This window comes from Amborella trichopoda, chromosome 5, assembly GCF_054954075.1.
Source record: "Amborella trichopoda isolate Santa Cruz 75 chromosome 5, AtrichopodaSantaCruz75HAP2 v2.0, whole genome shotgun sequence".
Classification (NCBI taxonomy): domain Eukaryota; kingdom Viridiplantae; phylum Streptophyta; class Magnoliopsida; order Amborellales; family Amborellaceae; genus Amborella; species Amborella trichopoda.
This window is the reverse complement of record NC_142340.1, coordinates 43,211,263-43,229,299: the sequence shown is the minus strand read 5'-3', so window position 1 is coordinate 43,229,299 and position 18,037 is coordinate 43,211,263.

Genomic DNA, 18,037 nt, shown 5'->3' with positions numbered 1-18,037 from the left:
TAGTATAACAATTAGGGCTTATTTGGTAAGTACGAAAAAATTTCCCGAAAATATTCTCATGTGAAAACTGTGTCATATATATTTGATTATTAACGAATATAAATATAAATTTGGGGATCATCTATAAAGAGATCACTTATCTTTCATACATAGATGTACTAATTAGTATTGTCCTTTAAATTTCAAAATGGGACTACCCCCAGCCCCGACCTTAGTCCGTCCCTGAAGCCCTCACTCTCTCTCTCTCTTAAATCTTTGTAGAAGCCTTCTTTGAAACCACCCCTGACCCTACTGTATCTGTCTCTGAAACCCTCACAAAGCCCAAGCCCCAACCCTCTCCCTCTCTATGAATGAGGCTCAACCCCCCCTCTACCTTTCTCTCGCACCCTCAGATAGACCTCTTAGCCCTCTGAAACCCCAGAGCTCTCTCTCACAGTTAGTTATCTTAGTAATTCTTCACTTGGAGCCACACAGCATTGCACAAGACCATTCACATATCTAAATTATGTATAATGTTATGGGATTGTATACAATGTGACTATTTACCTTTTGGCATCATAAATGGATTGGTGACTCCCCACTTAAGTATTTGTTTCTTTTGGTTTACTAGCGTATAGAAAATTTTGATGGTGTTGTCGTTGACATCTTTGTCTTTAGAGGAAATCAGGTTGATTGAAATATTGTCCTTCCCTATAATAGAATCTCCGAAGTGGTTTTCAAGAATATGTTCAACTGCTTGCCCTCTTACAAGAAGTCTATATCCTGCAAATTGGCTCAGATGAGGTAATTTGGGAGCATGCTTACAATGGAGTTTTCTCAGTTAAATCTATGTGTAATTTGCTCTTTCATAACCGATGGAGATGGCCTATACCGAAAATTGCAGGAGTGTGGAAATAGCCTGTACCACCCAAGGTCAAAGCTTTTTTGTGGCCGGCCGTGCAAGATAAGGTACTAACGGTTGATAATCTCATCAAACGATGTAAGATTTTGCCAAATATCTGTTTATTATGCAAGAATGATACTGAAACAGGGGCCCATTTGTTCTTGCGTTGCCCTTTTACACTACAAATTTGGCATTGGTTTTTTGTCCAATTGGGTAGTACTATGATAATGCGTGCGGCTGAACAAGGGATTATTTCAAATTTAATAGTTCGGTGGCTGCCACCAACTAGTGTGGTTTTATGGCAAAATTCGAGAGGCATTATTCTGTGGGAGGTTTGGAAGGAGAGAAATAGAAAGGTGTTTGATGGGATTTGAGTGTCTGTTGGCTGTGTGTTGGATAAGATCTTACATTCCGTTTGGCTATCTTGCTCTATTACAAAAGTAGGTAAAGATATTCTTGAGATGGATGTGAGAAGGAATTTTTCAAACATCGTTCAATTAAAACCTTTTACATGCAAGCCTCAGGGGAGATGGACACCACCTTTATTTGGGGCTTTCAAACTCAATTTTGATGCGAGTTCTCTAGGAAACCTGGGTCCTATTGGATTTGGAGGTGTGGTGAAAGATTGGAATGGAGCAGTGATCTTTGGTGTGGTGAAAGATTGGAATGGAGCAGTGATCCTTTCTTATGCTGGACCTTTGGGTGTTAAACCTGCTAATTGTACAGAGATGATGGCTCTTCTTCATGGGCTGAAATTATTCACTGCTAGAAATTTTGGCGCGCCTTGTCTGGTGGAAGGGGATTCTCTTAATGCCATTAAATGGTGTAAGCTGGAGCAAAAACCATCCTGGGATCTCCAATCTCTATTGTTAGAAATTTTGGACTTAACTAGATCTGTCCTTTGCTCTTTTGTTTATATCTTTCATGGGGCCAATGGTTTGACAGATTCTCTTACCAAAGGTGGAATCACTTTATCTGAGACAACAGTCCTTGACTCTGTAATTTTTTTTAGTTCTTGATCAATAAAGCTTTGAACTTCTATAATATATATATATATATATATATATATATATATATATATATATATATATATATATATATATATATATATATATATATATATATATATATATATATATATATGAGACCATTTACCTTTAATACAAGGTGGTAATAATTCCTTACAATCATTTCATATGAAATTTGATAGCTTGGATGTGCCACAAAGATGGAGAAAATTTCTTTTGAAGTTTGAGCTTGGTCAATGGAGTAATTGCATGTACTCGATTTCACATCTTATGGTCAAGATTATTTTGACCACCTTGTATCAAAGGTAATAGTCTCATTCTATACTTTCCCTATTGTTATTCTAGTTTTTTTTTTTGGAAAAATATATAATGAGACCATTTATCTTTGGTATAAGGTGGTCACAATTAATCTTGACTATTGGATGAGAAATTAGATGGCTACATTTATTCTATTGAACAAGCTCAATTTTCAAAAGGAATTTTCTAGAATTTGTTGACACACTCAAGCTATCATATTTCACATCGGATGGTTGTAAGTAATTGTAACATCTTTATATCAAAAGTAAATGGTTTATTATATAAAAATCCCTCTTTTTTTTTTCATCCATGCCCGCATTTTGTTAAGGGAAATATTTTGATAGGGCTACCCTATCAAAATAACTAGGGCACAAGCCCTCCTCACCGTCCATTAATTTGGACAGTGCGGATTTATTGAGATAAGTAGAGAGGAAACTGGTGCACCAGAGCCCGAGTAACTTAAGCCCCTTTTCAAACCTATTTTTTTCAAGCCCATGCCTCTTTAAAACCATCTTTTAAAAAGAAAAGTATACAATGAAGCCATTTATCTTTGGTACAAGGTGGACACAATTAATCTTAACTATTGGATGTGAAATTAGATGGCTACATTTATTCTATTGTCCAAGCTCAAACTTCAAAAGAAAATTTCTCGAACTTTCTGACATACCTAAGCTATCAAATTTTACATCGAATGGTTGTAAGTAATTGTGACCTCCTTGTATTAAAGGTAAAAACCCCAAAATACACTATTTATGCAACTTACCCCCATCCAAACCTTTTATCTCACTTTTTTCCTCAAAGTATATTTTCTATGCAAATACCGCTCAACAAAAAAAGTTCATTTTTTTGATGGAAATCCCTTCGCCGTACAAAATGCTCCTTTTTGTTTAGGAAAATGCACTCCGGCAATCTCAAAGGGTGCTCTGGAAATACATGCCTGGAGCCACAGTGCTCTGGCAGTTGCATAGGGCACTCTGGTATTGAAGACACAGCGCTCCAACAGTAGCAAAAGGCGCTCCGGCAGTACACGTTCTAGAGACAATGCGCTCCAACAGTCTCAAAGGGCGCTCCAGCAATACATGCTTTGGAGCCCTAGTGCTCCGGCACTCGAGAGACATCGCTCCGGCACTCGAGACACATGTGCTCCCGCAGTGCATGTGCTCCGGCATTTGCAAAACACGCTTTAACAGTGCTTGTTTTGGAGACGACAGCGCTTCGGCAATTGAATAGGGCACTCCGACGGTACTTGTTCTGGAGATGACAGCGCTTCGGCAATTGAATAGGGCACTCCGACGGTACTTGTCCTAGTGTCACAGCGCTTCGACAATATCCAAAGGCGCTCCGGCAGTATATGTTCTAGACAGTGCGCTCCGACAATGTATTACTTGAGTCCGATAGTCAGCACCAATTGATTTTTTTTGTACAGGAAGAGCATTTCCGTCAAAAAAAATGAACTTTTTTGGTTGAGGGGTATTTGCTTAGAAAGTATACTTTTGGAAAAAAATGAGAGAAGGTTTGAATGGGAGTAAGTTACACAAATAGTGTATTTAGGGGGGTTTTTGTAATTTTCCCTTTTTTTTTAACGTAAAAAGCTAAGAATCGATCCCATTTCTGAGCTTCATCCCCGTTTTCTTCTCTCTTAGCTCTCTGACCAGGAGGCGAACTATGGACCCCTGTACTCAGAAAGAAACCTAGCACCTTTAATTGTGATCCAACTCTCTCCTTCTCTCTTTGACTCTCACAACCAATAAGAGTGAACCCTAGCCTCTTCAATGGTGAGCGGAAACTCTCATTCTATGGCATACGTGGAGTCTAAACTATAGCAAGTTTTCGTTAGAACACGATTTTTTCAAAGAAACAAAATTTGATTTTTTGAAATCGATTAAGAACTATGAGTTTTTCAAAAATCTTCAAAAAATCGCTTTTTTTTTAATAGAAGAGATATAAATCCGTATTTAATATTTTTTCAAAAAAAATTCAAAAAAACTTCTTCCCATAACTTGATTTCTTCCCAACTTAAGTACTCAATTTATATGATTCCATGTAGAAATGAGTCCCCTCTTAAAAATATAGTATTGAGATTGATTTTTTTTACCCATAACTTGATTTCTTCCCAACTTAAGTACTCAATTTATATGAGTCCATGTAGAAATGATTCCCCTCTTAAAAATATACTTTTGAGATGGATTTTTTTTACCCGACCCGACTTATGAAACAATTATCCTTAAGTACATGTTATTGAATTTTGGTTTGGAGATAAGCATATTAACTGTGGAAGTAAAGTAAGAATATTAATTTAACATAAAATTCCATAAAAAAAATCATCAATAAATTCTCTTATATGAATAAATGAATAAGTTTTAAAATTTTAAAATGATAGTTTTATAAAGAAAACATTTGGACCATTGTTTTCAACTGTTTTATTTGGACCGCCCATTTGCATCCATGTTTAAAATGCATGTTTTATACCTCGGGGGACACAAATGTAGAAATGCATCTCGAAAATTATGAAACAATTTTCTTTAAGTAAATCTTATTGAATTTTGGTTTAGAGATAAGCATATTAACTGTGGGAGTAAATTAATATTACTTTAACAGAAAACCCCGTCAAAAATTTCACCAATAAATTCTCTTAAAAAGTGTATAAATAAATTCAAGCAATATATTCCCCAAAACGTTAATGTTCAATGGCTTTAATGAACCTACACAATAACTGCAAATCATAATCCTATATTATGTTATCGTTTTACATATCCGATTTTTTCACTCCATTTTTTTGAGCCAAATCCAAAATATTCATAAGCCTTTAACTTATTATATTTTTTGGTGATCTTTATTTTTTATTTGTATTTTTTTATCCAATTTTTAATCTCGAATGTTTTGGAGTAAAACCGAATTCTTAACAATGTTTTGCTTTGCCGATATATTATTACTCCCCAACTTGCTAACTATGATCTAAACGTAGGGTTTTGGCAACGAATAGAAGCTTTAAGAGTTTTCTTTTGTGTCTACAGTGTCTTGTATACGTGAATTTAGACAATATCTTCTTTTAGGATTTGAGACAAGTCGATGAGAATGGGTGCCTTTTTTCTTTTCCACTAAAGTAATTCAGTGGGATAGAGGCCCTTTTCCATTTTTGAAATCATTAGTGATTTTTTAAGATGTCAGACGAGCATGAAAGCCTAAACCTTAGTCAGGGCTCAGGGTGCTACCAAACGACCTCACCCCCATTTTCAAATGAATGGGTGCTCAATTAGTTTAGGAATCCGACCTCAAAAGCTCATGGGGTAATTAAATTGGTTTGCAAAAATTTCCTTAAAAACAATAGTAAAAGAACCCAATGGGCCTCCCCTCACAGCCCAAGCTTAAATCTACCTATTTATGTGGGTTATGTGTGTAGCCACTCCCCATTCCACTTCATGAAGCCTTAGACCAACCTATATCAAAACAAACCTCAAAACCAAAGAAGCTACATTAATGCTGTTGGATTCCTTTTTGACATAAAATAAGCAAAAAGATTTCCTTTTCCCCAGGAGTAAGTAGATACTATCGATTTACTCCCCCAGGTATAACACATGTTAGGAATACATTTTAAATCTCGAATTTTGGGATATGCGATCTCTATGAACGAATAAAGACCATCTAATTTTTTAAGTGCTAGATCTAAGTGTCATAAAACTCAAAATTAAAATTATTTCTTTTGAAAATAATCATCTAGTAGTTCTTATGTGGTTCCCAAAATTTTAGGCTAAATTAATCTTTCTAAATAGGTGTTCTCTACGAGGGAGTAGACCCACAATATGCTTCTTAGGGAGCATAGTATACAAGCTCTAAAATAATGATGGACATAAGATTTTAATTATCTTACTTCGAAGTGACCAAATTTTCTTTTCACTTATTTATTGACAAAAACTATGGTCTCCTAAATGGGTCTTTAAATTTTTTCTAAAGCGTCTAATGCTTTTTTATGTCCCCAATTCCCATTATGGCTTTAAGATTTTAGAGAATAGGTGGAAATTGGGGTCTAATTTTGAATGTTAGTTTCATTTCTTTCAATGCTAAAATCAAACTTCCGTTTTTATAATCAAAATCAAGTCCCCACAAATTAGGTTAGATGCAAAATAGAGTGTCAATTTTAAGGGTGACCCTCAGACATTTCGACAACTATAGTAACTTTGTCTGGTTAACCACGACGGAGAACAGTCATATTGAGGAGTTGCGCCGATTTGTATGCTTCTGGGATGACTGGCCCGGCCCGCATACGAGAATTTGGTGTCGGGTGCTCGTGAACCCGCTCGTCTGAAGGGTTTTTTGTCTGCAAAATTAGTCTTTTGCTAACCCTTTTGGCCATACTTAGACCATTGGTGTAGGGTAAATGAGACCTGCCATTGGCATGCAGTCTGGCTCTTCTCAACGACATAATATAGGAGGTGTCCATGTCCATGTCTATAACATGGAATAGGGACTGAGTCCTCATGGTGTAAACGAGCAAATCTTGATCGTGGGTATGTTTAGATTGTCTAAGTTTGAGCTTGACTTGATTTACAATCATATTAACCAGATGGGTTTTGTTAGACTTATCGAGTTGAAAAATATTGCTCACGCTTGGCTCATGAGGAGCTGAGCCGAACCAAGCAAGTTAGTTCGGCTTGTTGTCAACCCTAGTAGGACTCATGATAGGCTGGAGCATAAGGAATGTGGTTGGAGCATCAGCGGTTGGGGGGAGGCGGACGCCTCAACATAACATTCCACCCTCCATTCCCAGTGTTAACATATTAAAAAAAAAAATGATAAGTTGGAGGAGACCGAGCTCCAGTTTCATTGTTCCAATTAAAAGTGGCACAACAAATAATTTGTGCCTCCAAACTAGCTTTAAGCCCTGATTTGTTTTTAAGTTTATGATGAAATTGGACCTCAATATAGGAAAATTGTTTCATGTAGCAAGGATCACATTTCTACATTTGCGGTCCCTGAGGTATAAAACATCTATCTTAAAGATAAAGATGGATGCAAATAGGTGGTCCATCTAAAAACAATTGAAACTAACTATCCCAATGTTTTTTAATAGAATTAACTTTTTTAATTTTTAAAATTTATGTACTATTCCATATTCATGATCTCCATGTTAGAGATTACATGTCCTTAAAAATTAAATCCAAATATCCATCTAAAAAATAGATATTTAAGAGATAGACTCATTTACGCATAGAAACCGTATCCATCGATGTATGAACATGAAATAGTATATTATAAAAATGAAAAATAATAGTCAAGTACATTATTACCATTTATTTTGGAGAGAGAGTGAGCCCAACCCAACCCGAATATATGGTAAAGTAAGTGTTAGGTTCTACCCACTATCCATCACCATCCATTTTATCAATGGAGAGGGGTGACATAATGGACTGTAGTATGATGGCCGTACAAAAACACCATCATCTTCGTAAAAAAAAAGACGTCTGTGTAGGGATATCATCATCTTGCATAGTTTTCCAGTTCCAATCAAGCTTATGCATGCTCAGAACTCTATATGGAGATCAGCGTTTGACTACTCGGTTTGAGTCCAAGTACTCGGTCTAAGTAGTCAGGTTCACCACTCTAGTGAGCTCGAGTTTTCTTGAGTTATTAGGTTAATAAAAAAAATTCAAAACAATATGAAAAAACTTAAAAAATAAAGAATTTATTTATGATAGGGTTTTGTTAGGGTACACCGGTGGTGTATATCCTTTAAATCCTCAATATTTTTTGACACTTAAATACCCTTGAATTGTAATACAAAATTTTTTAAATAGAGGCATTTTTTGTCATTTAGAATGGTAGAATGGATATTTTTATAAAAAAATAATAACATTTTATTAGTAGTTAAAAGACAATTAATGTATGTTGTGGGCAATGTCATACACCATAACGGTGATGTGATTGTCCACTATTGTCGATAAATGATTTTGTTTCTATTAGGAATTTTTACTTTACATTTGACTAATTACTTAGATACCTTTAGACAAAAAGTTAATGCACTATAGGATAATAATATCTAAGTGTCCAAAAATATTGAAGACTTTAAGGGTATATACTACCCAGTGGTATAGCTTAACAAAACCTTCTATGATACGTTAGTTTTATATTTTCTACCATTTTCACAAAGATTGAAAAGTGTTTTGGGTTATAAATATTTATTTTTACAATTTTACATTTTTCCATATTTTTAGATTCTTTCTAAAATACCTTCAGTCACAAGTTGACTTTTTAAAATCTATTTTTTTTACTACTTTTTTAACTTCATTTTGATGTGTTTTGCATAATTCTACTTAAAATATACATTTCCTATTTTTTTAGTTTTTTTGTATTTTATACCCGTTTTTTGTTGCTACAATACTCGGGCCGATTACTTAGATCTGGCATGGACTGAGTACTCGCCCCGAGTAGGTTTCGACCACTGATGGAGATAATGTAAGGATTTGGGTTTGATTAAGTGTTGGCAGTTGCAGCACTACATCCCAAGCATTGTTTTCAGGCAAACCAACTCTGACTCACCTGAGTAACTCATACTTGCCACCCGAAGAAGATCAAAATTATTATTTTCCGTCACATTTCAATTCGGTTGGTGGTAAGAGTGTCATTCACTAAACACAAAGTTCAAATAAAAAAAAAAAAAAACTTGAACTTGATTACACATCGCAAGCTTTCCAATTTGACATCTAATGGCTAAGAGCAATTGTCACATCTTTATAACAAAGATAAATAGTCTTATGATATACAATCCCTTAAACAATCATCGAAAAATGGCTGCATGACTCAAATTTGGGGCTCAATTAGCCGAAATGAGCCCCAAAAAAATGCTAAAGTAGTAAACTTTTGAGACGGGAAAAGAGGCCTTTCTGTTGGACTCGGCCGAATCCTTGTAAAGGAAACATATATAAAAAGATCATTTACTTTAGGTATATGTTTGATATCAAGTGGACATCCAAAGTTCAAAACGAATTTTCTCAAACCTTGTGACATGTTTAGAGCTGCCAGATTTGACATCTGGTGACTAAGGGTGATTATAACATCCGCATACCCCGTGTAACATCAATTCCTTAATAAAAAATTTATAGAATTTTTGAATATCAAACACATACATTTCGTGTCATTGCATTTGGAAACATGCCAAAAATCATGAACAAGGAGTCCAAGTTACATGTCAACGAAAAAAACATTTGCTTGATATTTCTCTTTACTTTCCCTTTTTCGTTTTTGGTAATTCAACAATGGGATTTGAATTTGGGATTGTCTACAATGAGACCATTTATCTTTTGCACAAAGAGAGCACAATTACTTATAACCATCCGATGTAAAATAGGATAGCTTGGATGTGTCACAAATTTCGAAGATTTTATATATATATATATATATATATATATATATATATATATATATATTTGAGCTTGGTCAATAGAATAAATGCAACCTCCCAATTTTATATCTAATGGTCAAGATTAATTGTGAGCACCTTGTACTAAATGTAAATAGTCTCGTTGTATATTTTTTCTTTGAACTTGGGATAAGTATATAAAAGCACAACGACAAAAGAATGAGCCAAGTAACTCGGGCGAGTCTGAGTACTCTGCTCAAGTCCAATCAGGTTCTGGCAAGCCAAAAAGTGTTAAAATTTTTAAAATATACAAAAAACTCAAAAATAGGAAAAATATTTTTAAACTAAAATTAAACAAAACACATCTAAATGAGGTTAGAAAAATAGTGAAAAAAAAAAGATTTTGAAAAAATCTACTTGTGATGGGGGTATTTTAGAATAATCTAAAAAGAATGCTAAATGTGAAAATGAGTATTCATGGCCCAAACACTTCCAAATATTTCACAAAATGATAGAAAACATAAAATAAAATAAAAAAATTACAAATAATAATTTTTATAAAAGTAAATAGTCTCTTTGCCAATTTTTTAAACCCAAAACACAGTTTTTAAGTCAAACACTTATTTTTTCTAAATTGAAAGAATATGAAATTGAGGCTTTTTATTGAATTCTACCTCGGCAAGCCTCTCATATATTATTCTTTGATTTGTATAAGTTTTCAAATATCTCATGAAAAAAATACAAAATGATGTAATGAATCTTCACAAAAGCTAATAATATAAACCAATTTTCGCAATTTTTGACGACTTTTTATCAGGGTGACTCGCATAGCCTTGCGGATCCGACTCGGGACTCATTAAGGTGACTTCCCCCAAAAACCAAGCGTGCACCCAGAGCTGAGTTCGAGTTTTTAAACACGGTTTCTTTGTTAAAATAAAATGACGGACCAAAATTTATGTAACTAATTATAAAATAGTTTGATGCTCCGAATAATAGATGGAAGACAACTAGCAAGACCAAGTGAGGACGAATTTGTCCCATTTACAGAATTTGGTCTAAAATCTTGGTCAAAAGCGAATATAGACTTGAAATGTTAAAAAGCAAACCTTTTATAAGATTATATTCTCTCCCTTTTCTCTCTCAAGATGTGTCCAACATTTAAAAAGTTGAAACCCTATCTCTAATATATGCAAATGTATCCGAAGGATAAGATTAGGTAGTCCGCGAAACCAAATTATAATGAGGCCTAAAACTCCCAAAAATATTGTTACCACACTAATGCCAATTTAAGTGAAGTTGTAAAAGAATAATATGGAACTCAAAAGTTGGTCCAACTCAAAATACTTCTAAGATCAAATCTAGACCAGTCATTTGGATGGATCTTAACTTCATTGAATATAAGCCCCAAATAAATAATTTTCTTTGAATCAGTATCATGCTGCATGGAATGTAATTGGAGTTAATTTTAGGCCACACAAATCCCCTACATTTTTCGTCATGTTGGTCGGGCCTCGCTCTGGCTCCCTCGGGGACCCGGGTTCGATTGGCCCCCTCTCGAACAACCGCCTGACCTCCCGAGCGCGTATGCGGCTCGTGTGTCACTTGCGGATAGGTACATCCAACTATGAGAGGATTTTAAAGCGATGAAGAGATGGACTCGAGTACCTACCTCACCATGGTTTAACTTCGTGGGATAAGCTCGGGCTATAGCCCTCTTAGATCAATGAACGAGAGCCCTCTGACTGTCCAGTAGTGCGGTTTGAATTTGATCACATCTTTAAACTCAACACCTCACCTGGACTCTCGCTTGAAAACTGCTAATGAAATCTAAATATAATATATTATTCTTTGATTGGCTTTATGAGTTAATGGTTTTAGTTTTGGAGGTAGAGTAGTTAAAGAATTAAGAAATAGAGGGAAGAAAGAAGAGAATAAGAATGGGTGAAAGAGAACTTAGTTTAGAAGTGAGAACAAGAAGAAAGAGATAAAGATAAAATAAGAATGACCCAAATAAAATTGGGCAACCTTCCTGCGTAGCCTCTTCTAAAAGGTATTACTAGAGACAAAGAAAAGCACCAGGCTTGAAGCCTTAATACCCGGAGGGTGTGGAAAGTGAAGTTACAGGGCAGGGCCTATAACTATGTCACTAAACCAAAGAGTTCCCTAAAAAATGAACAAGTGAGAGAACAAAGTGAAAGAGAAAGAGAGAGATATGAAAGCCTCTCACAACTCAAACACTGTGTCACTCAGTGGTTAGAGTTATGAAAGGGTCAGAACTCTAAAGAAAGTTAACTCAGGATGACCCCAACCTGAGTGACTGAGTGTAAGAGAATCAGTCTCTTATGACTCGACTTCACTGTACGAGCTGATGCTTAGAATAACAATTTGAGAGTTAGAACCTAGGGCACTATCTCAGGATGGCCTCGAGTCGAGTGCTCAAGAAGTGAGAGAAGCAACAAGCCAAAAGAGAGATAAAAGAATGATGTAAAAACAAAATAAGTGAATGAGAAACTAAGATATGACTTAGAGAGAGAAGAGAGTATTAATGTGAGAGAAAATGAGATGAATGGGGGTCACGAAATAATAGACCTGCATATAGTGCTGGTCTGGACTCTAAGGGGGGGGGGGGAATGAGAGGGTAAAAGAGGTGAGAGAATGGAGAGCGTATGGGGGACTAGTGTGAGAATGTAGGGGGGGATAAGGGAGCATATGAGGGTAGGGCGGATAGGAGTCTGTGAGGGCAGAGCGAATAGGGGAGAGGTTAAGATGAGGCGTGGATAGAGTAGGGATGAGAGAGGGGTACATTGAGAGGAAGGGTGAGAGAGGGGTACATTGAGAGGAAGGGTGAGAGAGGGGCAGATGGAGAGAGGGTGAGATGAGGGATGGATTGAGAGAAAGGGTGAGAGAGGAGCGGATGGAGAGAGGGTGAGATGAGGGGTGGATAGAGATAGGGAGGAGAGAGGGGCAGATGTAGAGAGAGGGTGAGAGAGGGGTGGATGGAGAGAGGGTAAGATGAGGGGCAGATAGAGATAGGGATGAGAGAGGGGCGGATTGAGAGAAAGGGTGAGAGAGGGGTAGATGTAGAGAGGGTGAGAGAGGAGCAGATGTAGAGAGGGATGATTGAGTGGAGAGGGCAGAGGGATGAGGCGAATTGGGTACAGGGTGAGAAACGAGAGAGTAAGAGAGTGGGAGAGGGCCAGACAAGAGAGAGAGTAAGAGAGAGGGCGGATGGGAGAGAGAGTAAGTGAGTGAGAGAGGGAAAAGAGAGAAAGACGCTGGGCTCCCCCTAGGTGCTAGTCCGGGTTTGGGATGAGAGAGATAGGGAGAGAGCAAAGAGAGGGAGGGCTCAGACCTGCCCTAGGTCCGAGCTGGAGGAGAGAGAGAGAGAGAAGTAGAAGAAAGAGAAAGAAGAAAGAAAAATGAGAGAAGAGAGAGAGAAAGAAGAGAGAGAGTAGACCTAGAACGAGTTTGAACCTAGGTGCACCTTCGTCGGTCCCTTTGTATGCATATGAGAGATAGAGCTTTAGGCTTGGTGGGTCATGACTAGGGTCTAGGGGTCTAGGTACTTAGTTTAGATGGGTTGGGTTAAGGAATGGTGTATAGGAACTAAGGTGTATAAGATAGGCTAAGGTATATGGGATAGGTTAATATGTATGGTGCACTATAGTGTATGGTGTAGAGTGACTAATGTAAGGTATAGGGTGTATGGATTAGGATTGGAAGCTAGGAGTTCTAGGGAATATGGGATTGGGAGTTGGGAATCCTAAGGTAGTTGGAAGTTTAGGGTTCTAGGGAGTGTAGGGTTCCTAGGGATATGTTCTCTCTCTAGGAAATGTTTTTCTCTCCTCTTATCTTGAATCTTAAACTTGAACTTAAAAGCAAAGTCAAAGAACAAGCTCCAAAGGCTCAAGTGTTCAAGAGTTTGATTACAAATGACTAAAAGAGAGTATTACAAATGACTTGAGTTCCTTATATAGAACAACCATGAAACAAGTGTGGAGTGTTAAAAAACTACCAAAATTGTCAAAAATACACATTTTATAAATTAAAATATTTATCTCGTTTTTTTATCAAATGACCACAGTACCTTTTAACACTTTTCAATAAATGATAAAACCATCCCTCCATGAGGAGCCTCTTGCTATTGCTAAGCCTCAAGAGCTTTTTCAGACGCTTATGGCTGTAATTCGGGCTATCAATCTTCATAGAATTGATGCTTGAACTATTGTGCACGTTTTGATACCCTTCGTTTGTCTTGAAACGAAGTTCTAAGGAAAAACCCAAAATCCTGCCAAGTTCCATAAGCTTGTGATTCTTCGACCACCAATCCGGCACAATCTATGACGTTCCAAGCCTTCATTTTGATCACAAATTGAAGAAGATACTATCATAATCATTTTATGATAAATTTCATCCACTTTGTTCTCTATTTGAGCACGTTCCAATTTTGGGAAATCGTTGGAAAATGGGATTCCGACGACTGAAAAAATATGTCATTTTCGACCTCAAAATTCGTATCATCTGGCCTTTGATCATTCACAAAAATTATATAAAACTATAGCTCTTCAAAGTACGGTCGCAATGGACCCATACTTGTGACGATCCGATATCGAGATCTTGAGCTATGGCCTCTCAAAGAATTGGATGTTCTTTTTTTAAAAAAATCTGAATTTTAATGTTTCAAGCCCATCTTCTCTCTAGAAATTATCTCATTTCAGGTCACACCATGATGTGTGTCATATGTCAAAACGAGCGAGCCATCGAGATCTAGCTTATATCCGAATTTGAGCTAAATTGGACTCAAAACAAGCGAGTTATGAGGATATTGAAAATCATCCCGAAATGAGAAAACATAGTTTTCATAAATAGAAACTGATTCACCAAGGCCGCACCGTAATAGTGTAAAACCCACCTTTTTATGGTAAGTTAAGCGCATAATGATTCCGGAAGGTCCGATTGAGCCGAAATTTGGTGCCTGGGGGTTTTTTGATGTTCTGGATCCAATGGCAGTGGTATGATACTGTTTTAAGACCCAAAAGAATAGGGTTATATTTTTGGATCAACTTTCAGCATGACAAGAACTAGATTTGAAAACCAATTTTCGTCCTGATCATATAAATACTTGTCAGAATGCAACGAAACTTTGTGGGTATCGATAGGGTATCCAAAGCTATTATCTCATGCAATTTGAGGCCATTTTGACACTTCTTCAGAGGTCGCCCAATTTTAGGCTTATTACTACAATGTTCTTATGGTCTGGCGGCGCCTTGGGCACCGACGGGATTAGGTTACTACCAACTCTCTCTTTATTTGCTCCGGGGATACAAGTATGTCAAAAATTACATATAACACCTATGGGACCACAATATACATGCCATGGAATTGAAGAGCTCTCTAGGGCATTAGGGTGGTGTGGTATTAGTATATTTGCAAGGGAAGGAGATTAGCTCTATGGACATTTTTTCTCTTAAAAATTTATAAAAAGATAAATAAATAAATAATAAGTTTTGACAAAGTTTTAAGTTGACTGCCTATCTAATACAATCTACCTCTTTTATCCGGGCGTAGAATAGATTTAAGAGAAAATTTAATATCATCACCCTACTTAGACCAAAATAAATGACTAAATAAAATAAACCAAATAGACGAGCATTTCTATAAGTTTGTCGTGTATCGAATAATAAAACATTGGTACATTAAAGGAAAAATATTATTTAAGTGCCAAAACTCCTTGCAAAAATTACTAAGGAGTCAAAGTATCCCGATTAATACTAGATGATTTGCTTCCTAGTTTTTCAAAAATATTTTAAAATTACCCAAATTGTCTATATTAATGGAATTGAGAACTTTCAATAAGTAGTAGCATTTGAGTAATTTGATTCACCGAAGAGGCCCCGACTAAATGACAAGAATACTCCTATTGGATTATAAGCAAATTGACCTCTCTCTCTCTCTTCGCATACCAAACTCCAAACTCCAAACACATGATACATAATATTACTCACCACTCTCTTGTTTGGTAGTCCTTCAATCACCATATATCCTCCATTATGAGCTCTCATATTAAAATCTATGAAAATGTTTTGATAGGTACGCAGTCTATCAAAATAAGTAAAGCTTCAGCCCAAAACTCATCAAAATTGCACTTTTGCCGTTGAAAAACTTCAAATTGACTATCTCGGCCTTGACCATTATGATTGTGAAAAATATTAAGATCGCAAGCCTTAAAAATAATATATATTATAATATATTATCTAGACCATCTATTTTATCCTAAAAAATAAATGTTCACATATACAAAAGATTTGGACCATTTTTTGAGGTTCAAAATTCATAGTTGGTGTCGAAAATTGATTTTAGAGCCATCATGAAGCTTTCTAATGCCCCAAGGGCTTTCTAGATGAAGATCCAAGGTGAGGATTTACTTTGTTTCATATAGCCTAGGCTTCATAAAGATTACATCCTAAAATCTAACACTCCATTGGAATTGGCGGGATTTGACAGGTAGCTCTCTCTTTTTTTTACGACAAGTAAGTGGGAAAATAGGCTCTTAACTTTTTTTCTTTTTCTTTTTCTAATAATTTAGGGGTTAGTTTTTAAAGATATTAGTGGAGTTGTTTTTTCAAATAGTTTAAGAGTAAGCTTTTTGAAGATATTAGTGGGGAAGACATGCTTTTACCTCTTTTTTCAAATAGCTTAAGAGTTAACTTTTTTTAAAATATTAGTGGGATGGTGTTAGTGAGAATGGAACCACATTAGCTCTCTCTTTCTCATTCAATTGAACAAATATGTATTGACATCTTGAACATGTGCTCCAAACTTACAAACACTCTTTGTCTTTCTCTCTAACGATTAACGGTCCTCAACCTCTATCTCTAATATATTCTCTCTACCCCAATTATTAATAGGGTGCAGTTTGCATACAGATGCATCTATAGGTGTAGAGGTAAGGTGCATCTTCAAAATTTATCATGGTATATAATTTTGATGTAAAATGTTCTTAAGATTATCTCAAAATCTATTTTTATATCGAATTATAAAATTTTAAATTTAAAACATGGTTAAAATCAAGTAGATCTATAAACATGTGAAAATCTTGAAAATGGATGGTGTAGATAATATATTGTAAAATGCACTATTTCTGAGACTTAAAATCTTTTTATTTTTCATAGTCATACATCTCAATGTCGAGATGATCAATCAAAAGGTTTTTCAACATTAAAACTACCTTTTTCGATGGATTTTTGAGGGGCATCCATAGTTCTACATTATAAGGTAGCATCCTTATATAAGCTTTTTCCTTATTAATAATGGTCTCTACCCCGATTATTAATAATTGTCTACACTTTTAGGGCTGCATTTGTGGACAATACACATTGGCATCATGAAAGATACTTTGGTTTGTTTTTAATTAATATAAGTACTAGGTTATATAGTTTGTAAAACAATATTTAGTCATATTTTGAAGAAAATAGAAAGTGGGTTTTTAGTATGCGTGAGCATGCATCATTATTCTCTTTGGTGTTCTAAGAGTATGTTGTATGAAAATGCCTAGATTTAAATACCATTCAATTTACAATCTCCTCTTCAATGCGAGATTAAAACCCACACTTATCTCTCTCTACAAAATATAGCTTAGAAAAACATCATAAAACCATAATGTTATTTTGAAATACATGTTGGGTGAGTGTGGTCATTAAAGGTCTTATGAGTGTTTGTAATAAACATTTTGATATAATGGAACATGAACTCAATGGGAGTATGGTCATGTGTGGACCATATTAAGCAAACGATGTTTGCTGATACCAAACTGAACTTAACTAGCTAGGCTCCGATAAGAGTTCTAATAGGTCATACATTAATGATGTTAGAGTATGCTCGGATGAGTGAGCCGAGAGACTGTGTGACCCTTGTGTGTGATGGTGGCCTTCAGAGACGGGGGCCACGGCCTTATCCATGAGGCATTACACGACATGCATATATGATAGTTGTTTCAAGAAAGCGAACCACCTTTCAGGGTGAAGTTTATGCATGTGCGAGAGATATCCCTATGCTTCATAGGAGCTATGGTCGCATCAAGTCTACGTGATCTTGATACGTCTCTAGAGGAGAACCTACAATCCACAAAGTGGGATTATGACTCCTTGGCACATCGGCCAAACTTTAGTAACCCACTAATGAGCCCCTACATGGATTGTGGGTAATGAGAAACACTAGGTTAGTTTGATAAAGCAAATGTGGACCGTAGTCCACAGTTGAAAGTGGACTGCCGTAGTGTTAATTATTTAATCCCTAGACCATATGGATATTTTTCCCATCTAATGAATTTAATTATGTTTTTTTTAATGATATATGATTTTTAGAATTATTATTTGAATTTTTTTAAATCTCTGGATATTTTATTTATCAAATTTGGATTTATAAAAATAGAGATATTGATTTTAGATTGATTTAAATATTCAATTTTGATTTTAT